This window comes from Podarcis tiliguerta, assembly GCF_965153285.1.
Source record: "Podarcis tiliguerta genome assembly, chromosome: 7".
NCBI lineage: Eukaryota > Metazoa > Chordata > Lepidosauria > Squamata > Lacertidae > Podarcis > Podarcis tiliguerta.
Genome location: NC_139540.1, coordinates 70130250 through 70153866, shown reverse-complemented (window position 1 = coordinate 70153866; position 23617 = coordinate 70130250). Strand labels below are relative to the sequence as shown.

Below are 23617 nucleotides of genomic sequence, written 5' to 3'. Positions count from 1 at the left end.
CAGACTGGAAGCAAGAGAAGGCTTTTCCAGGCTCTCAGTGATTTGCAAGTGAATGTGGTGGGAGGGGAAGAAAGAAAGGAGGGCTTTCTATGGAAGACTCCCCTCCTCCTGCTCCTGACAGAATGGCACTCTTCTGCTTCAAGTCCAAGGTAATCAGTTCATCTATTCCGCTTGCTGTAATAATACACAATCACAGCACCGCCACTCCTGGGCTTTTCTTGCTGGTTTGTTTTTAAACCCCCCTCACCCCACACTTCCTCGTTAGATATCTAATTTTCCTCCCTCCTCACCGAGAGAAAGAGAGACTGCGGCACTTGTCATGTCAAATCCAACAGACACCCCCCCCACACACACACCACCTCTCAAATTAAATTACAGCCCTCTCAGAGATGATATCGAAGAAATTGGTGTTTCCAATTCACACACACTCTTCAACTGCCTGGTCCGGGAGAGACGGGGTTTATCTGCTGCTCATCCTCAGCTATGTTACGATGAGTTTGCTTCTCCCCCTGTTATTGCAAGAAACGAGTTGTACTGGACGCCTTTCTGGCAGCCTCTGCCCCTCCAAAAAAAAAAAACCCTACACACCAAACAAACTTGAGTTATTCCGACCTCTTTGGGGTCCGGCGTTTTTTGTTCCAGCTGATCTCTGGCATCACATTGTGTTGGTAACATTTACTGGGATCGCCGCCCTGTAGCTTTCCATTCTGCGGATGTAATCCTTTGCGCAGATTAAATCTGTAACAGTTGATGCTCCCTAATGCAACAAATTGGACTCAGCACAATCCCTTCTTGGATCCCACTGAACCCAAACCTTCAGCAGTGGGAGAGAGAGAGAGAAAGAATTGCAGAGACTCCACGGCACTTTGGGGGCAGATGCTGCAAACACTCCCCTAAGCCTAAGCCAAAGGATGTCAGTGTTGCTCCATCCACTCTGTGCCATGAGGAATTTTTTTTATATATATATTTTTTAAAACCCCTCTTTAAAATATGAGAATTGGTTCAAGTGTCCACTTACGATGGAGGGAATTTTCCAAACAATATGGTAGGCTGTGAAGTACTGCTGTATTTTGCTCCACACCACCACATAATTTAAATTGGCTACAGACATATTTAATAATTTAATTTGTTGGTGTATGTGTTATATTTCAGATCCTGCCCGTGAGAGCTCACAGTAATATCTATATGGCCCACAAAAAAAGGAAACAATGCCTATTAAATAATAAGCCTCAACAAAGAGAGTAGACTTGCCAGAATAATAAACAAACAAACAAATGTATATCCCTAGAGGCCCTCTGAATGAATGAACAAGGATCAATTCTGCCCTTTATCCTGTAAGTCAAAAGAGAACAGATCCGAGATTACTTGTCACATGGGGCACAAGTAACCTATAGAATAGTGATTAGCAGCTGGAAGTCCCTAGATCAGTACCCATCAGGAACTGGGAGTCATAGCAAAGGCAATAATAGGATATGCAAGAATCACAACTGTCGCAATAGGACTATCTCAAAAAGCTGCATTTGGAGGTCGGTTTGCTATCTTGGTTTTGAACATCTCCATCCAATTCTCAAAGTGGCCTTCTAATTGCTGACCAGAGGACAGCTGGCCTGTGCCACAATATGCATTGCTTGTCCTCCCAGGCTGAAGTGCCTGAAAAGTAAGAATGCATTCTGTCATTGCAATTTTATAAAAGTCATAGCTATAAGGTGAGGCGGCACTGGTTTGCGCTGTTCTGAGGTGAGGTAGAGACATCACCCTTGTCAAAGTTATACCTGTTTGAAGGACTGCGGAAACACCACAAGCACAATGATGTATTTGTCAGAAGATGCTAGCCATAGTTGATGCCTGACAAATAGATGGCAAGGAAGAAGCAACAAAATAGTCAGGTAAGGCTGAAATCCACACACTTGCTTGGGAGTAGATGCCATGGAATTTTATGGAAACTTCTGTCTGGAAGTAAACACTGTAAAGGATCCAAGTCTGGGAAACTCGCTGTGTGTATAGCAAAGAGCTTGAGGCTGAAATCCCCCCCCCCCAACTTATTCAGAAGTAATTAGAATTTAACATAGTGATATTTACTTTTGAGTTGTAGATTGTACTTTAGGATTTGGAGTAGGTGGACTTGAGTTCAAATTCAACCACACAACACAATGGGATGGTCTTAGACAAGCTACTATCTCACAGCCCAACCAGCACACAGGAGACAGGGTGACATTTGTGTGACTATAATGTTGAAAAAGTCACATACTCTTCCCTAAGCTTCACTGAGGAAAGGCAGGGAAATTTGCTTGTAACTGATAAGCAAAGCTTGCCTGTAAAGCTATTCACCAGGAGAAGCAAGCTACAAACACATAAATGCTACAACTGAAGTGTCGAGAATTGGTGTACTTCAAATAGTTCAACTGAAGGAGGAAAAATATCTGAGGGAACTGGGGGGGGGGGAATACATCACATCAAAACACAGTTCCTACTTATTACGTCGTGCTGGCTCCACACCCTACAGCAGACACCTCAAAATCTTGGTCTTTCCTTAAAAAAAGCAAGGCAAAAATTGCAACCACTTTTCCTCAAGGACACACAGCCACTTGCCATACTCTCTCTGTTTCCTTTAACTCCAAGTTGCATCAGTCACACAGACATACCTGAGCAGTCCACCTCCTCAAATCGTTTCCCTCCATTTACCCGAAGCTCGGAATGAAACAGTCCTCGGTTTTTTGTAAATTCTCCACAGACAGAGTCAGCCATGTGAAGTCCTGCAGAAACTACAGGCGTTCCCAGCAAAGCCTATTCTGCTTCTGTTTCATAAAGGCACCAGACCTGCACACTTTCTCTCCGTTGCATGAGGTCAAAGCAGCCTCTTCAAGCAACAGCTACTGCAGCTCAGGACTGGGAGTTAGCGAGCGCTGAATTTAGGAAATATGGCACACCTGCAACAGAAAAAGGATCAAGGACTGAGAGCTGCTAGGGCAATTCTGGTCCACCGGGAGATACTGCCTGACCCTTCAGTTGCCAGTGCAGGCAAAGAAACTGGATGAGCTACAGTCATGACAATGAACATTTCTGCCATAATTTGTGATATATCTGTTTGTGACGTATATGTAACAGTGAATGCCCTGGATATGGTGAATGCTAAGACTCATATATGAATGTTGATGCCCCAGGATATCTTGAAAAATTGTCACAGCCCTAATTCCCCCCTCCCTTTCAGACATGCCGGTGAATGTCAGTAGGTAGCATGGAGCAAATGCTAAATGTTAGCTATCAACATTTTACTAGTATGTCTGATAAGGGGGGCAAATTAGGGCTTCACTGCATATTTATTTATTTATTTTTTTAAACATACTCCTCCTCCTTTCCTCCAGTGAACTCAAGGTGCCATGCATGAATCATCCCTCACCTCAAAGCTTTTCGTGGGCATTTTGACATGCTGTGAAAACGACCCCTTTTGGTGTGTGTGTTTGTTTTTTTTGAGGGGTGATTTTACGAAAATGTGGCAGATGTCTTTAGTCCCAAGGTAACTGTCTGAAAAAAAGCCCCACCCCACATTTTAACAGTGTCCTTCCTTGCAATTCTTTTCCTTTTACCGATTCTACACACCACCTCCTCGTTTCTTCTCATTGTGATCCCAGCCAGTCTGTTCCTTGTGATGTCATAAAACCATGAAGCCACTCATATTGGATTATGTGTCAACATTACAAAAAAGCCAGTCCTATTCCCTAATCATCATCATCATCATCATATTATTATTATTAATATTATTAATATTATTAATATTATTAATATTATTAATATTATTAATATTATTAATATTAATACCCCACCCATCTGTCTGGATTTCCCCAGCCACTCTGGGTGGCTCCCATTGAATATTAAAAACACAATAAAACATGCAACATGTCTCTGCTGTTAATACCTGCACTTCCACTAGGTGGGATCATAACAAAGTAGCCTGAAGGTGACAAGTTATAGATGATGATGATAATAATAATAATAATAATAATAATAATAATAATAATAATAATAATAATAATTTATTTGTACCCCACCCATCTGGCTTTCCCCAGCCACTCTGGGCAGCTTCCAACAAAGATTAAAAATATATTAAAATGTCACACATTAAAAACTTCCCTGAACAGGGCTGCCTTCAGATGAATTCTAAATGTCAGGTTGTTGTTTATCTCTTTGACATCTGATGGGAGGGCGTTCCACAGGGCGGGCGCCACTACCAAGAAGGCCCTCTGCCTGATTCCCTGTAACCTCACTTCTCACAGGGAGGGAACCACAAGAAGGCCCTCGGAGCTGGACCTCAGTGTCCGGACAGAACGATGGGGTGTCCGGACAGAACGATGGGGAGACGCTCCTTATTTGAAGGGGAGGAAACACTGTTGCCAAGGCAAGTACAGCGCTCTGAAAAGATAGAAAACATTAGCCCAGTCCTAGGGTTGCCATGTATCCTCTTTTTCCAGGACACGTCCTCTTCTTCAGGGCTAAAATTTTTGTCTGGGTGGATTCTTAAAATATGCCAAAATGCCTCTCCAGGAGCTATATTATTAAATGTAATACAATATTTCCCCACTTAATGATTAATTTAATTAATATTAATATAATGTTGTAACTAAGGTCCAAAACCCACCTGGAAGCTTTCCTGCATCCTAACTGATCCCTGAAGGCAGTGGTGAAAGAAAAACACTCTGCATATATTCAAAGACACTGTTTTCCCTAAAATCATTCAACATTTGTCCATGGATGAACCTTGGCATTGAAAAATTAGCTAAACTTTGATCAGGCCTTCTCAGCCTTGGTTTAAAATGAGAAATGGCTAAGAGGGGCAGTAATATCCTTGCAGTGATGAGTTTTTTTGTGTGTGGAAACTGACATTTTAAAATATTCTCATTTTATGTCAAATGAACATAAAATGGGTGTTTCTGTTTGATAAAGGATCACGATCAGGAATATCCATTATGTTTCCAGAGGAGGGGGGAGGGGTCTGAATCAATGGTTTGATGTTCACCTCAAGCTCAAAAGCACACTGAGTGAGAAAGAACACATATATAAACTAAATATCTGGCATTTTGTCTTCAAAGTAGTTCCCCAAGTCTCCAGGCTCACCCACTGGCAGTCATCAAAGAGTGTGCTGTCCCAGCAGTGTGGAATTTTTTCAAGGTCCATAAATTTAAATGACAAGTTGGAGCCAAATATTGTTGTGATTTGGGCACATTGAGATGTTAACTACTGTTGCATGCCACCCCAATCTCGGATCAAAGACACACCAATCTCCAAGCGGCATGAGATTCCAGGCACTTACTGAGGGCTTGTGTCTCCTTTTGTAAATGAGGCACAGTTGAGACTGTGGTGTCTTTAGGATATAAGGTTTGTTAACACATAAAGGTAAGGTAAAAATCGACGGACCTCTGGACGGTTAAGTCCGACAATGGGGTTGTGGCGCTCATCTCGCTTTCAGGCCAAGGGAGCCGGTGTTTGTTCACAACCAGCTTTCCTGGTCATGTGGCCAGCAGGACTAAACCACTTCTGGCACAACGGAACACCGTGACGAGTGCCAGAGCGCACAGAAATGCCATTTACCTTCCTGCCACAGCAGTACCTGTTTATCTACTTGCACTGGTGTGCTTTTGAACTGCTGGGTTGGCAGTTGGGACGCTCACCCCGTCGTGCAGATTCGAACTGCCAACCTTCTGACTGGCAAGCCCAAGAGGCTCAGTGGTTTAGACCTGCAATAGAGGGGTTCACACCCCCAAAATATCTTGCTTCTCCCTCTCTTCAGCTCGCTGTTTTGCTTCTAGGTCCTACCCCTACAAAATCTGCTCTGAACATTCAGGCTTTTTCTAAGAGTTGGAGGAGGAGCCGCACACATTTGACATCTGGCTCCTATCCCCCATTCCTTTGATCTCTTAATGACCCATCACCCACATGATCATCTCAACAGGCAGCTAGCCTGGCTTGATTAACATTTAACACTTGTTGAATCCAGTGATAAGAACGGTCTGGCACCCACAAACTGGTAACAGTACTATTTTAATCCTTTTCAAGGCTGAAAAGCTTGATAGTTCCCATTTATGTGTTTTTATTCATATGGTACAAGAAATGAGTTTTCGGATTTTTTAAAATGCAGATGAGGACATTTTAAAGATGAACATGGTAGGGAGGGGGAAGAGGATGTTCCTATTTTACTATGATAAATATTGGAGGGTATGAAGTCATGTGAATTCCGAGCCACGGTGATAAGTAACTATACAACCTTTAGAAGACATCTGAAGTTAGTCCTGTATAGGGAAACTTATTAACGTTTAATATTTTAGTACGTTTTTTATATATGTTGGAAGCCGCCCAGAATGGCTGGGACAACCCAGTCAGATGGGCGGGGTATTATTATTATTACTATTATTATTATTATTCTTATTATTATTATTATTATTGAATAGGGCATCCGTATTTTCATCGGAGAAAAGTTGGAGGGTATGAAATCCCCCCTTCTGGAACTCTGTAAGGGGAAGAGAAAAGTTAAAGAGAAATGGCAGCGGTGAGTGAAATAATTTAGTATCCCATCACCTTATTTTCTGCTGAAAATCACCTAGTTTCCCCCTCAGTTTGGCCCCATCAGTTTCATTTGTTGGTAGGTGAGTGTGCTGTGGGTGGGTTATTTATTTTAACACTATGTCCCATTTCATTACAGGACTACTGTAAATGACTTTCGTTGTATAAAAACGCCATCGCTTGATGGAGCATTTTGAATATCAGGGACACAGTGTTGTTCTCCCAAGTTTTTACAGCCTTTCCTTAACTCCAGCAATGACGGTGGCATTTGAAAATAGCAAAGCCAGTTTGCTCAACCTGTTTACTCGATCCTTTCCTAACGTAAATAAATTACCCCCATTCCAAGTGTCAGCGTAGCATTTTTCAGAGGGAAGATTTAATCAAAAGTGTATTTTAGTTGGCACGGCTGTAAATTTTAGCGCATTGCTTCAGTAGTGTTGCGAATGCATCTCTTCCTGAAGAGATGACAGGTAGTAACACTGCCATCCCATTATGCTGAAATAAGCATATATGTGCATATGCAATTGCACGGAAATGAACAAATGAGGAAGCCCTCCTCCTTTGATAAGGTTAATCTGTGTTTTTCCAGATACATTGTCTAAACTTTGCACTTGCCAAAATGTGATGGCTTAAACGATAGAAAACGACAGCTAACTAGCTCCAGTCCCATCGCTCACACGAGGAAGAAGCAGAACTTGTGCAGCGAAGCGTTTGTCATCAAAACAACATCACAAACATTTTTCATTTTTTAAAAAATGTAGCGTGTAAAATTAGGACGGGTGCAGCTACTATACTATATAATTAAGAAAAGGGATGGGGAAAAGAGACCAGTTACTTATACGAAAGTAGTTGCGTGTCGAGGTCCCCCAGGCCACTCCAACAAATCACATTTCACACATCAATTTTTGTTTAAGGTTTTTGGCATGAATTTGGCCACAACTTTATTTAAATACACACACGTGAGTGGTTGCTTAGGCATTGGTTACAACTATCTGTCCTTGCCCCAGGGACAGAACTGACTTCCAGATTCCAGCGGAAGCCAAGAACCATACTGGGGAGAAATGAAGCTGGGCATCAGTCCATCAGTCCCTCATCTCTCACCCTCATGCCCCCTGGGGCTTGCACGGCCCAAGTCCAATTCCAGGGACTAGGATGAAAGGGATGGCAAACCCCTGGATTCCTTTAACGAAATTCCCCTTCAGCACCACCATTGGAGGGGTAGGCACTTACCCCTCCACCAACAATTTTAACCAATGCCTAACCGCCAACCTTACAAGTTGTGACGATTTGCTACGCTGTAGGCAAAAACCAAATGGCAACAGCCAATCAGCCAAATGGACAAAATTCCTACCAGGCCCCTGCTCCAAGGCAGGCGACCCCATGACAGGCATAGCAAGGTCAGAGGACAACGACCCCTCCCTTTTCAGGGAGGGAGGGTGGGTGATCCGGTGCACGCAGCCCAAGAGAAGGTCCCAGGCTGTGAGCCTTGTATTTAAGACCTCTGACCCCTCCCACACTTTAACAACATAACATTCTCCCCATCAACACTCCTTGCCCAATCACAGCATGTGGCCAATTTGCCCAACAACAGTGGGGTGGCCTTTTTGGCCCCCACCGCAACACGTGCTCTCTATTATGGAGAACACACTTTCTTTGACTGGCCATCTGTACAGTCACACATATGGACTGGCACCTGTGCAGAGCAGCATCTTAGAAACTTTGCCCCTATAGATATTTTTGGACTACAACTCCCATCACTCCCGACATTTGGCCATGTTGGCAGGGTCTGTTGGAAGCGGGAGTCCAACAACATCTGGAGGCCCATTCATTTATTTCATTTGCATTGTGCCCTCCATCCAAACATTCCAGAGAGGTTCACAACATAAAAATGAAAACACAATCATATGTGGTGGACTTCTAAAAGGGTAAAATAGTATTGGGAAATGATCCATAATGAGTTGTGGGGGGGGGGATTGGAAAGTACTCCCCCCCCCAACCAGAGTCTTTCTGTTGGGGACAATTCAGACTGAAATTCCCAAGTGTCAAAAAAGGTTATTTATGTAATCCATTACTGCGGCCCGTGTTTTGTTAGCTCCCAAATGGAAAACCAGCGAAGTCCCAACCAAATGGCAACTTAAGAATGGCAACTTCAGTTGACAGAATATGCACAGCTGGCAGACTTAACATATAGAATACGAAAATGAGAAGAATTTAGAGAATTTGTTTAGAGAATTTAGAAGAAATTAGGGAATGCATTTAGAGAAGATTGAAAAATGTTTATTGAATATATGGGAAATAATTGTGTACAGCTGAAAACGCTGGCCACATTAAGATAAATTCAACAGTGTTATTAAGTTTTGATGGATGCAGTAATGGAATACTGAATGGTATAGGGTTTTTTGTTATGTAAAATGAACCATGGAAAGAGAAGAAGGGAAGTCATTGATATCTTAAGGTTGGTTAAATGAATATTTTGAATAGTAAAACAGAAAATTCAATAAAAAATATACACAACAAAAAAATGAAAACACAAAATACATAATAAAACAAAAGCGAAAGCGAAAGAAACCAATTACCACTCTCCCATAGACACATTTTATTTTTTTATTTTTTTGAAATAATTTTTATTAACAGGCCAATCACATCACATTGTTCAAATCACATTAGTTCCAGATTATACAGCCAAATTTTAAAATTTTGGGGGGTACCCATACATCAAGCTCCGCACGAGTCCAAAATTCTAGATGACTCCAGACATCACTTATTTGCTGCTTTTATTAAACAGTTCCATCCAGTTCGATTCGGATAGTTCTTTATTACTTTCTTTCTCTTCTTGTTGTTATCATTTATTCCTTTCTTTGCGATCTCTGATGATTTTCACAAACAGATTGAAGATTTGGCGTCTCTGTGTGGGTTTTGTGCTCTTCCAAGCTCATATTATTCAGGAACGACCTCTGTTAAATACTTCCATAAACAAAGTTAATCTTCGGTCGGTCCATTATTTTTCCTCAGGCTAGCCCAATAAATCAGACATATCAGGGGGCTCTGTCAGGTCAAACTTGCATTCCAACCTTCCTTCTCTTTCAAGTAGTCCTGAATTCTCCTCCCCCTGTTCCTTCTGTTCTCCTGCCAGCCTGTCTTGGCGAGACGCCATATTTTTTTAACTGCGTCATAGGAATTTTCCTCCTTCTCGCCATTCGATCTTCTCGTATTGTAATCATTTCCCCCACACAGTTTTAAAGTTCTGTTTATGGTTTTTAAAACGCGACGATCTTATTTCTTTCTAGGGTGGAGGATTATTATAGTCATATCATGCAAAGGAAATAGAGAGAGTTTTTTCCTCCACCCCCCCCCCTCGTTCCAGCCTTACATTCTCATGGTGGTAGTTCATCAAAAGATTTACTTATCCATCCGTCACTCCCGATCACAGAGATGCATTAATCAGCAGTCTTTATCGTCGAGCTTCACTTGATATATGTGCTTCAGCCTTCTTTCCGATCCGTTATTTCCAATTAGTTCCAATTATAATTCCAAGCTGAAGCAACCAGCACGCGCTGATTGGAATCGGCGTCGGGAAGATCTGATTCCATCGAGGGCTTTTGCCAAGTGTTCCACACCCCCGTCTCTCGGATCAGGGGGTGCATTATGAACACCGCTGGCAGGGCAGTCCCCCCCATACCCTTGGGGGGGCCAGGAAGGCTGCCAACTTCCCATAGCAGCCCTTTAATACCTCGTATGGGTCAGAGAGATGTTATTGTCGGCCATCTTCCAAAGCGCCACCTAGTGCCCCCCCATAGACACATTTTAAAGGTCATAGAATGTTAGTCAGTCCAAGGCCTGGTTGAAGAGAAACATTTTCGCCTGGTGCTGAAAGATATGTAATGAAGGTGCCAGACGAGCCTCCCTGGGGGAGAGCATTCTGCAATCAGGGAGCCACCACAGTAAAGGCCCATTCCTGCATTGCTGCTCTCCAGACCTTTCGTGGATAGATTTCCCCTTTCCTCCCATAGATACCCCATCTGTGTCCTCGAGCTTAAAATATTTTGCAGCCCCTGTTCTTGAGTAGGAAACCCCCCCCCCCCATGTCACTGCATATCTCGATGTCATGGCCAAAACCTTCTCCCTAGTTGCTTGGAGAAATCCACAAACTCAAGACAAAGGCCCACGGGGTGGGGACAATGGGTTGCACAGAAGTCTACTCAAAAAATACCAACTATAGCTGTCTTTCTTCTTAGTGGGTTTTGAGCAGTCACATGAATGAGAGATTAAGAAGCTGACCAACTCACAAGTGGGTGAACTCAGGTCACTCAAGGTCCTATGACAAACATGGCATCCATGAGACATTGGACTCTCTGGAGGTGTACAGTGGTACCTCTGGTTATGTACTTAATTCATTCTGGAGGTCCGTTCTTAACCTGAAACTGTTCTTAACCTGAAGCACCAATTTAGCTAATGGGGCCTCCTGCTGCTGCCGTGCCACCGCTATGTGATTTCTGTTCTCATCCTGAAGCAAAGTTTTTAACCCGAGGTGCTATTTCTGGGTTAGCAGAGTCTGTAACCTGAAGCGTATGTAACCTGAAGCATACCACTGTATTTTTTTAGCCTATTATGGCAGCATTAGGGTTGGTTTGGACAGACAAAGGTGTCAGCTCAAAGGTGTTTAATTCCCATAACCCGAGAGGCATGTGGTTTTTAGCCGATCCTGTATTGCTTGTTGGAGAAAATTCAAGCAGTTCAGGTAGAAAGTTGATGCTATGAATCCAGGTGGAGCACAACACTGATAATTTCCTTCAGGTGCAGGGAATTCTGTACACAAGTCTGGCACCTTGCAAAGGAACAGAAGACTCGTTTTCTTCCTTTAAAAAAAAAAATGAAAATGGAGGAAATATCAACAAAGGGCACTGGAAACTGAGGAAAAATATTCATGAAACTTAGCCCACCCATTTCCCCACCTTCCTCTCCCCTTTTTTGGTTGAAGGTGAAAACTGAGGCAAAATATACCAGAAGTGGAAGGAGAGAACTGAGTGCCACAGAGTGTTCTTTATTGTGCAGGAAATGAAAAAAGAAACTGAGAAGTGTGTCCTGGCCCTGTTCTTGACTCATGCCATGTCGAAAGAGCTCCTCCTTTGAGGACAGGGACTGCAAACTCTTATAAACTCCAGAAATGCTGCTCTACTGCAGGCACAGATACCATAGTTCTGACTGCACAAAACCCACAAAAAGTGCCTGTGAGAACATTTTAGAGAATTATAACTGCTGCTCAACAAGAGTAGGAGGAATAAATTTACATAGTCATGTTTCTGTTCTGTGGTGGCGACAAATGATTTCATCTCCAGGGATTCTTGACTAGTGGGTGGTTCCCCCAAGAGCAAGGGCAGCTAACTCACCACCAGTTCCTGAAGAAAAAATGGCACCCCGAGGTGCTGCACCTTTCGCAACCCCCCACGAATTTACATCTGCCTGTCTGTGAGCTGAAGATGGTGAACTCCACTATTAAGAAACAGTGACACCTTTTGTCTTGCTCCTTGCCATAATGATAGGCCCTTCCACAGCAGTCAAAGCCAAATCACAACAACATGTGTGGTGTTCATATATATATATTCCTGTGGATGGTGTCAGGTGATTCTGACTCATCATTAGCAGAGCTTGTAATGCTCATGCTGATCTGCAGTCTGACTGAGAAGGTGTTGGCACTCTGATGATACTGCAGAAAGTCACCCAATGGTGGAGAACACTGTTGTGTGAAACCGCCCACAACAGGCCGTGCCTCAGGACCTTGCTGAAATGCAATGAATCATTTTCTCCATTCCAAAATCAAAACACAAGAAGGAGCTGTGACGTTTGTTCAAAACGTGTGTGTGTGTGTGTGTGTGTGTGTGTGTGTATCTTCATATACACTTTTGTTCTGCTGAAGTTTAGAATCGTCATGAGCTCCAGCATGATGACAGAACAGCAGGCCGGTGAGCCAGAGAAACATGAGTGGCAGGCACCCCGGGCGAGCTGTTTAATGGATGCGGAGAGGCACTTCAGAGGGAAGTTTGGCAAACTTCTCTCGGAAGCACCTCCAACTCGCCTTGAATGCATGCATTATATAGGGATAAAAGGTAAAAAAGGTAAAGGACACCTGGATGGTTAAGTCCAATCAATGGCGCTCATCTCGCTTTCAGGCAAAGGGAGCCAGTGTTTGTCCACAGGCAGCTTTCCAGGTCATGTGGTGCAACGGGACACCGTGATGGAAGCCAGAGCACATGGAAATGCTGTTTACCTTCCTGCTGCAACGGTATCTATTTATCTACTTGCATTGGTGTGCTTTCAAACTGCTAGGTTGGCAGGAGCTGGGACAGAGCAATGGGAGCTCACATGGTCGCAGGGATTCAAACCACCGACCTTCTGATTGGCAAGCCCAAGAGGCTCAGTGGTTTAGACCAAAAGAGCCACCCATGCCCCTTGGCATGTAGGAATAGGCTAAGGTGTGTCAGGTGTAAATAGAGAAGGGATTGCACAGGTGCATGAAAAGTGGGCCTGGAAAAGGGGTCGACAGGATTGCTGAATGGATAAAGCAGGAGCAGCATGTTAAAATGCTAAGTTTAATGTATTCAACATGTTGGGTTTGAATTTATTGCATTTGGAATGCTACAAAGAGAAGTGTACCTGAAGCAAGAGTTTCCACTTAAAGCAGAAGGCTGGCATTTTCCCATTTCAGTGAGCTAAAGTACCTGATGACTTGTCTGCCAGAAACCCAAGCTGCAGCTCTCACAGCAGGAGAGGAAACTTGAGATGGCTGGCAGTAGTTGTTGCAGACAAGCTCTGCAATGTTGAACAAGCTCAGGAACTCTCTCTGGGACCAGAGAGAGGAACGTTGACTGAACTGCATAAAGAAAGGAAAGGGCTGAAGCACATTTCATGTTTGCAATGTGTTCCTTGGTTATTTTGTTCTTAACAATATTTATATGTAGTTAATGTTAAAACTATTCTGCAGGAAAGCTTTGAAACTCATCATTGGGGTAGAAAGCTGATTTGTTTCTACAGAAGGTCCAGATCAGGAATTCCACTGAACAACTCTAATACAGCAGTCCCATGTGTTTATGTGTATCATTAAACATTTACAATTCATAAATAAAAGCACAATTTAACAAACCACACTGAATCTGGAGGAGCCAGACAATTCTCAATGGCCTGGTGTCAAGAAGCAGCAAAAGCATGGGTGAATAAATATGTATTCAGGAGGTACTGAGAACCTGGAGGAATTGGTGGCGGACTTATTTCAGGGACAGGACTATTCCACAAATTAGGCACCACAACATAAAATCTCTCCCCTGCCCCCATGTAGTAGTAGTTAATAATAATAATGATGATAATAATAATTATGATAATAATAACATTATTTATACCCCGCCCTCCCCAGCCAAGACCGGGCTCAGGGTGGCTAACACCAGGGATAAAAACAATTGATTAAAATACAACTTAAAAACAAGATTAAAATACAACATTAAAATGCAGCCTCATTTCATTAGAAACCCAAATCAAAAATTTTGGGGGGATGAAAATGTCAAATCTTCACCAAGGCCAACTATTCAGACTGGTCCTACATGGGCCAGAAAAAAGCCAGGGAAGTCCCCAATTAGGAGTTCCATCACAGAAAGAGAAAGGAAAAAGGAAAGAGGGGGAGGGGATCAAGTTCATTCCAAGCCAAAGGATGAGTCGAGACAATTCTCTCATACACATTCACAGGCTGTCTCCTTCAGACATAACCTTTTTATTTCCTTTCCATACTCCAGGGAACTTTGGACTACTGTGCCCATACTGTTTAGGGAAGTTTTTAATGTTTAATGCTGTATTATGTTTTTTAATATTTGGTTGGGAGCCACCTAGAGTGGCTGGGGAAGCCCAGCCAGATGGACAGGGTATAAATAATAAACTATTCTTATTCTTATTCTTATATCTGACCCTTGTAGACAATGTTCTGTGTTGTTAAATAATGGTTTGATTTCGTTGCTAGATGTCTTGAGGTTTTTAAGGAGAAATAGTAGAGTATTAATGTTTTAAAATATATCAACATTATCTCTGTGGTTCCTATTGCAATCTCTCTCTTGCTTCCTCGTGGTCCTAATTTGACTCCAGTCCTGTCAGCACCCAATCACCTAAGTCTGCTGTTTGAGAACTTGTTGATGGTTTTGATGGCTATATGGAACCTCCAAGTTTAAATGTCTTATGACGCTGAACACAAGTTGCCAGGAAGCAACAGCTGGAGAGAGCTATTGACCTCCATACCTGCTTCTGTACTCCCTTGAGCGATTTGACTGGCCACTGTGGAAGACAGGATTGTGGCATTGACACATCTTTGATCTGATCCAGAGGTTTTTATGTTCTCACACATATGGTCCTCAGATGGATGAGGTTGCCACAACCATGAGGCATGCAGGACTCATGATACAAATTCTAGCTAAGTATGTTTCCCAAAACAAAAAAAACAACCCCCCCCCCACACATTTACTGAGATTCATGGACTTTAAAAAAAAAGCATTTAGCATTGTTTAAAAAAGAATGTATTCAATCCGGAGCAATGAAATAAAACTATGTATCAGATACTTCTAAAGAATGAAAACATATGAGAGGAAAATATATGCCAGTAGAAACAAAAGTGTTTTTGTTGTTGTTGTTTTCAATGACCTGATGCACAGATGTTGCATTGAGAGCAAACTGAATAAAAGCAACTGCTTGTGGCAAGGGCAGGTATAAAGGAAAATTGACCAGAGCCCACATAATCCATAGGGCTCTCAATAGATTAAATGGAATTGTACCAGACACATGATCCATTACTTAAAATATAACCATCAGTCAATACATTTTCAAAGCCTTTGCCATGTATGTGCAGTTCGAGTTGTCTCACTTGCCAATGAGTAAGAATCATTTCAACTGGGATTTTTTTCTTTTCTTTGTTGTACTTCCCACTATGTCAATTTCCTTATGCTCACTTTCTAACATTTCCAAACAAGGATATGAAAACATCTGAAAGAACAGCCGAAACACAAAGTTGAGCGTCCTTGGGATGATTCAGTCATTGGCAAATGATAAAAACCTGACAAAGAGAGGGAACGAAACGTTGAGGAAGAAAACCAAAGCAATTGACAAAGGTCACCAGGCAGATTAATGACAACAATCCTATGGCCTAAATTATCCTAATCTCAAAGCGATGGAAACTCCATCACCCCCAACAATCTGTTTTACCCTAACATCCTGTCATCCCTTATTAATCAATACCCACATTACTGATTGTCGAAGAATTGATCCTTTTGCATTATGGTGCTGGAGGAGACTCCCATGGACTGCAAGAAGATCAAACCTATCCATTCTGAAGGAAATCAGCCCTGAGTGCTCACTGGGAGGACAGATCCTGAAGCTGAGACTCCAATACTTTGGCCACCTCGTGAGAAGAGAAGATTCCCTGGAAAAGACCCTGATGTTGGGAAAGATTGTGGGCACAAGGAGAAGGGGATGACAGAGGATGAGATGGTTAGACAGTGTTCTCAAAGCTACCAGCATGAGTTTGACCAAACTGCGGGAGGCAGTGGAAGACAGGAGTGCCTGGTGTGCTCTGGTCCATGGGGTCATGAAGAGTCGGACACGACCAAATGACTAAACAGCTAAACAACAACAAATCCAGAGAATTCACCTTTTGTTGTGGGGGGTGTGCCTGTGATAGTCACCCAGGACTCAGCTACATTAGCCAAGAAACAGCGTTTTGAATGCATTATAAACATGCAACACCAGATGGTGCCAGCGAGCAAAAAATAATAAATCCCATAGTGTTTTTTTTCTTTTGTTATAATGATTTAATTTCTGACTTTATTTTTATTTATTATTATTATTATCATTATTATTTCTATACTGCCCTATACCCGAAGGTCTCAGGGCAGTTCCTTATTTATAGCATTTTTTCCTGTGTGTAGATCCAGTCCTTCACTTCCCTTACGATAGAACACAAGATTCACACAACCATTGAATCACTGGGTTGAGGGCATCAGCACAAAACACCCAACAAGGTCTACATGAGTACATTGATTACCCTGTACGCAAGCATTTTCAAGTCTTGAGCTCAGAATCATGGCATGCCATAAAAGAAGTTATATTTAGTGCTTAGAAGTTTTCCTGCATGTTTTCCAACCGTTCTCCATCAACTAATGTGTGTGTGGTGTGTGTGGGGGGGGGGGATATCATTAAAAATTATTGAACATAAGAATTTTGGTAAATTGTCAGCTTGAAGGAGAAAGACATTGAAAGAGATTAGGTTGAAAGAGAAAGGCTTTTGCCTATTCTGACAGGCTTATGCTTAGCCGATGAGGGTACATCTTTGTGGATTAATGTATATGGAGGGCAGCACATAACAAGTGTGGCTTTCTTGCCATGTATACCTAAGTTTTTGCTTTGCTCAGTTTTCCCTCAAACCTGGACATTTCTGGAGTTAAGAGATAAGGGGCATAATCAAAATTAATAGAAAGGCTGAACTCAGTAACAATCTGGTTACTCATGAGACACCAGAACGTATATTCTTCCCATGATGCATTAGCCACCTTGATACAACCCATGGTCACACAAAAAATAATTGATGGGATAGATGATGTAGGGTCGCAATATGTCCAGAATTTCCTGGACATATCTGGAATACGGCAGTTGGCAGCAGTGTCTGGGCAGAAATCAGTAATAATGTCTGGGAAAATCTGGACATATGGCAGCCCATGATGGCAGTGTCATTTCTGCTGATTTCCCAAAAAATTCATTATTATTTTTTTACTACAACAGCCCTACATGACAACACCATCATTCCCTTATAACAGTTTCAAATCCTGTCAAAGCTACTTTCATTTCTTTCTTTCTTATACTAACATATTTCTCCTGAATTACTGTATTTTTTTTTCTTTATTCTGTCTGAAAACAGATGATCATTTACCAAGTGGTAATTTATCCTGCTATCATGTAATCAGTTTGCTAGGCTGGTTGTCTTCTGCATTGTCCTGACAAGTGAGCTGCAGAATATTATCATGATTCTGCACCTGACTGGAAATTTGGGGAAACAGGAGACTGGTGAAATTATTTTTACCACTTAGGAGAACAAAAGAAATAGCCAATTTGCCATGTGGGTCTGTGAACTAACTGGCAAGTAACAATATCTGATGAATAGGAGTCTACATTCAGCCACTGTGAGTCACTGAAGTGACTCACAAAATGATATCCTTACAGTGATTTAGAAGGCTCAGAAGCATAATCTCTCATTTTAACGACAAGTAATTGAGAACTGAAAAAATCAGCCCACAGATGTAAGTGCAAGGAGATGAGTTGGGTTTTTTTTTTGGGGGGGGGGGTTATTAAAGACAGAGAAAATGCTTTGAGGAAGGGTTTTTCCAAAGAAATGGTATTTACATTTTATGAAAGAATGAAAGAAAGAAAAAAGAAAGAAAGAAAGAGGAGGAGGAGGAGGAGGAGGAGGAGGAGAAGAAGAAGAAGAAGAAGAAGAAGAAGAAGAAGAAGAAGAAGAAGAAGAAGAGCCAGTAAAATGTCCAGGATGGAAGACATTTTTGCAAAAATTTGTACACAAAACCACTATTGGTGGTAAGATGTTGCAATCCACTTCATGTTTCCTTTTGGAAATGAGGTATAGTGGAGATTGTGGTGTCTTCATAATATATGGTTTCTTTACACATATTTACAACCTGAGCCTGTGATGGAGGGGTGCACAGCATCAACACCCCAAAAGGGTCTAGTTTCTCCCATATCCGCAGCCTTGGGTTCAAACAGACATCAAACACTTTGCTCTGCCTCCCTGGCTTTACTTCTAGGTCATATCCCTGCATGCTCTGCCTTACACTCTGGCTTTTGACCTAATTATATACAAGATGGAGGAGGAGCCCCACCTATTTCCCATCCAGTCAATAGCCCCCTTCCTTTTTTCTCAGAATGGCCCATCTTTCAGGCAATTACCTCATTCGGAAGCTGGTGCAACTTATATTTTAACACTTGCTGGATCCAGGAATTAGAAGGGGTCTGGTACCCCCCACCCTACCCCCCGAGCTCATAATGTAATGGCAATGATGTCGAGAATCTTCATACTGAAAGGTTACATGGAAATTTATTATTATTATTATACAGTGGTAGATCGGGTTAAGTACTTAATTCATTCCGGAGGTCTGTTCTTAACCTGAAACTGTTCTTAACCTGAAGCACCACTTTAGCTAATGGGGCCCCCTGGTGCTGCAGCACTGCCGGAGCACGATTTCTGTTCTCATCCTGAAGCAAAGTTCTTAGCCTGAGGTAATATTTCTGGGTTAGTGAAGTCCGTAACGTGAAGCGTATGTAACCTGAGGTACCACTGTACCTTCAGTAAATTTGTATACCAGCCTTCATCTAAAGTTCTTGTTGCTGTTCACAGCAAAAAATACAAGAAAAAACACATGAAATACATAGGGGAAACGAGAACCAAAACAAATCAAGTCAATACCCACAAACACATTTAAAAGGATATAGGATGTTAGGCCTGGCTGAAGAGGAATGTTTTTGCTGGGTGCCTAAAGGCACATGAGGTACAGTATATGAAGGTGCAGACTGAACCTCCCTGGGGGAAGCAAATGGGGAGCCACTGCAGAAAAGGTCCATTTTTGGACCACCCTCTGTACCTCTCACTGCAGAGGCACAAATAATGCTAGTACCTCCTGTTTTATTTTGGAACAAATGTTGAGTATATCTGAATAAATCCACGCACCGGAGACAAATCAGCATGAGAAACAGTCAAAGGGACAGGTTGTACGGCAAAAGGTTTGGAACCTGTAGACTCCACACAACTCCCAATTGCCTCCACCAGTATGATGAAGTCAGGGATGGTGGAGTGGTAACTAGTAACCTTATGATATCTGGGGGGGGGGGGGGGGCAGATATCCCAGCCCTGTTGCACAAACTCCTATCAGTTTATGGTAGATGGATGAAGCACTAAACACGTTAAACTGACTGTTCCATGGGGCCATCTTTAAAGGCCTCCTTCTGGTATTAAGTGGCAGGACACTTATGGATTTTTCTGCCAAGAGGGGGGCACAGTGTTTGTTCAGCACTGATAAGAGATCTCTTCCCCCCCCCATGCCCTTTCAGCTTTTTAAATCTCATTGTTTTCTTCTGCATTTTCTCTTTTCTTTTTCTTTCCGTTTGAACTGCCATAAAAAATATCATTGTTTTAGGTGTCCTTATTCCTCTCTCTCTCTCTTTTTTAATGTTCACTGCCCTGAAAATTTAAGGGCAGCACACAGATTCATTAAAAATAAAACAACTAAAACGAATCCATAAGGGGCAAGGATATGAACACTTGAGGTTCAAATTGTCACATGAAATGGAATGCCTGAGGGAACTAAGAAGAATTGACTGGCGTAGAAAAACGGAATAGCTTCATTAGTAAAAACTTGCCCTGTAATTGAAGCTTTGTTCCAAAAGATGTCTTTGATTCCAGCTGAAGCAAAACAAAAAGCGAAACGGCACCTTCTGAGTGAGGCTACAAGTGAGAATGCATGTCTAAACCACATTTTGTGCTGCACTGACATCCTTCATTTGAACTGACAGAAAATATGGCGGCTGTTGTGTACCTGTAGCTGAAAGAGAGAGGTTGTAACTATGCTACCTGCTTGGACTGATTCCTTAATGCCTCCAGCAAAACAAGGCACAACCGGCTGTGGTTGTTTTTAACAGCCCCACTGAAATCTAGGGCATATGGAAGTATTTTCTGCCCTACATTAAAGCCCAGCTCTCACAGGGAGCTGCTTCAATCACCACAAGAAGACCGAAAACCTTGGGTTCTCTTTTTCTCTTAAATGCATTTTGTCATATTGTCCAAACCTGACAAAGATAAGATGGACTGTGGTCAGCCTTAATGATAATTTGTTTGAAACAAGCCAGCTTTGAACCATAGGTTATGCAGTGGGGCTGTCTCAACAAAACATTGCTAAGGTTTACCATAATTTAGACAATAAAGGTAAAGGGTAAAGGGACCCCTGAACATTAGGTCCAGTCGCGGACGACTCTGGGGTTGTGGCGCTCATCTCGCTTTACAGGCCGAGAGAGCCAGCGTACAGCTTCCGGGTCATGTGGCCAGCATGACTAAGCCGCTTCTGGTGAACCAAAGCAGTGCACGGAAACGCCGTTTGCATTCCTGCCGGAGCGGTACCTATTTATCTACTTGCACTTTGACGTGCTTTCAAACTGCTAGGTAGGCAGGAGCAGGGACCGAGCAATGGGAGCTCACCCAGTCATGGGGATTCAAACCACCAACCTTCTGATCGGCAAGTCCTAGGCTCTGTGGTTTAACCCACAGTGCCACCGGCATCCCCAATTTAGACAATAAACTGAAAGGAAGATCAGCAAAATGATACTGCCGACATGGGTTGCAATACAGCCAGATTTCCCTAGACATTTTGACATTTTTAGTGATTTCATCCAAACAATTCTTCCAACTGAAGTATTCCGGGTATGTCCAGGAAATTCCGGACTTATGGCTGAATCAGAAACTTCTGATGTCCTAACAGGTACACCAGAGAAGAGGGGAGGAAACAGTATGAGACCCCACCGCTCACTATGGTTCATTCTCAACACAATAAACTTTACTTGGTTGGGTATGAGCTTTGTGGTCAGGGTGTTCAAGCATTTCCCCTGATCCTGGCTGATTACTATTCTCAAAGTAACAGGATTGATCAAGCAGCCGCTAAAAAATAAATAAATTAAGGAAATCCATCCTTCATTCCCAATGAAATTCAAGGTTTCGAGTCAGTCATCAGTCAAACCTGCTTATTTGTACTATCCACTCAATGATCACTGAAAGGGTCGAAGGCTCAAGAAGCCTTAAATCTTCCTTTAATGTATGTTTAAGTCAATGATGTTGGAATCCGTTCATATTCACTTCAAGATAATGACTGAAAAAAGTCCGTGGAAAAAAAGAATGAACCTCAACATCACCATTTGTCCTGTGGAATGTTTTCAATGTATTTCTTTTCCCTCTTGGTTTTAATGTATCTGTGTGGGGTTTTTGGATTGGTTGGTTGGTTGGTTGGTTGTAAGTTACTTTAGGTTGCTGTGGGCAAGATAAAGTGACTAACAAATTTCTTGAATAGAAAAAAGAGCGAGAGAGCAGGGAGACAAAGATGACATCTTTGTGGAGCCGTCTTCAATTTGGACTGTCACACTGAAAACCTTGGGTCTACTTTATCTCATGTATTTGTTCTGCCTTAGCAAAAAGGTGATATACAAACAAAAGAAATAAAATGTATTCAAATTAAGGATCCAGACTTTTTCTATACAGTTAGTGATGCCTGTTTATCATGGCTGCTATGATGATCCTCAGTTTGGAGCAATGGTTGGTGATTTGGGCCAGAATGACAAATATAACCAAATCTCCAAATCACTATGTGTGAAGAGCCTTTCAGCTCTTTTTTTGTCTGCTCAGCTGCTCGGTGAAATTCAGTCAGTATTATTCCCATTATTCTCAGGAGCACAGACTGACACCAAATCTACATATGCTAATGAAGATTTAATCTCTCCCCTCCCCCACCCCAAACTGCACCACTTGGATGGCAAGTGGCTTGAGATTATGCCATCTCCCTGACGTGTTTGTTTTGCATATGCAAACAGCTTTATTTGCATTTGTTGTTACTGGAGCAACCTCGAACTTTTCCTGTTATCAGGAAAAGATCTGTCATGCAAGACTGCTGTATACAAAGTTGGGCATGATCATGAATTTCCCAGTGCCATTCTGCAAATCCACCAGTCAGACATGAGCCTTAATGTCAACTGCTTCATTCTAGCCTCAAAACATTGCCTTCTTGTTTTTAATTCCTTGGCTCAGAATGCAAACCTGACTGACTTGTAATGAAGTGAGTATTACAACCAACATCCGGAAGTGATCTGACCATGGCACTTCTTTTGTTTCACTTTTACTCAATGTCAGATCACCAACGTCCATAGAGGTGAATACCAGGCCTAAGGCATGTCTGTGGCTACGTGTTGGGCCAAACTTATTCAGGGACAGCCCCATGGAGGCCATGCTTTCCATGAAATTTCAATGTATTTTTAAAACCGCTTACAGTGGTACCTTGGGTTACAGACACTTCAGGTTACAGATGCTTCAGGTTACAGACTCCGCTAACCCAGAAATAATACCTTGGGTTAAGAACTTTGCTTCAGGATGAGAACAGAAATCATGGGATAGCGGTGTGGTGGCAGCGGGAGCCCCATTAGCTAAAGTGGCACCTCAGATTAAGAACAGTTTCAGGTTACGATCGGACCTCCAGAATGAATTAAGTTCTTAACCTGAGGTACCACTGTATTTTTAAGCACTTTGTGACTTTTTATTGGATCATTATTATTACATAATATATTACATATTATATATAGCTTTACTGTCTATTTTGTTGTTTCTCCCACTTGTCAATTTTGTGACTAGTAATGCAGAAAGGCAGTATACAAATTAAAAGTGAGATTAAATGAAGCAACAGCCACAGAAGGAGTTGCTGCAAAAGTCACCAAATAAGGTGGATTGTGAAAAAGGAGGAGTTATAGCGGAAGGGTTAGCTGTTTTAATGCGTTTTGTGCTACCCCCCCCCCAATCTTTTCCCCACAGAGTATTTTTGACCACTTCTGCTTGTCATTGCCTACCCTGATTCAAACCAAGCCAGAGGGAACTTGCCTAACTCTGCTGTAACCCATAAGCCATGTTGCCTTGTGACGTCTGGGTCTCTTTGGACACTTTGAAAATCTTTGCTGGACAACGTGTGAATGTGACAGTGCAGTCACAACTCCATAGCCAGGTGCTGAGCTCCTAAACTCATCATGCACAAAGTTACGCATATATGCTACACTTCTGGTTTTCCACAGGCTGTCGCTTATATTTAGGAACGTGAGCAAAGATGAAAGCGCCCTCTTTCTTTTCCTACCAGATTCTTCTTAATGCACATATAATAGGGTTGCCATATTTCAAACAGTCAAAATCTGGTCATTTTCAGATTTCCGCAAGGATATGTCTGAGAAAATCTAGACGTACGCA

At 42.3% G+C, this 23617-nt stretch overlaps 1 protein-coding gene across 4 annotated transcripts in view; it reads right to left on the bottom strand.

The window, feature by feature from the left end:
- Nucleotides 1-23617, bottom strand: part of CDH10 (cadherin 10) — a 376032-nt gene that overhangs the window by 134818 nt on the left and 217597 nt on the right. The window contains exon 1 of one of the 4 annotated variants that reach the window (XM_083449431.1): nucleotides 2643-3004. The exons of 1 other annotated variant lie outside the window; for it this stretch is intronic. The gene's annotated coding sequence lies outside the window, so the exon portion shown is untranslated. Of the gene's footprint in view, nucleotides 1-422; nucleotides 523-588; nucleotides 610-2642; nucleotides 3005-23617 lie in introns of those variants that run through there. 2 more of the 4 variants (XM_083449433.1, XM_083449430.1) reach the window with 2 other exon arrangements.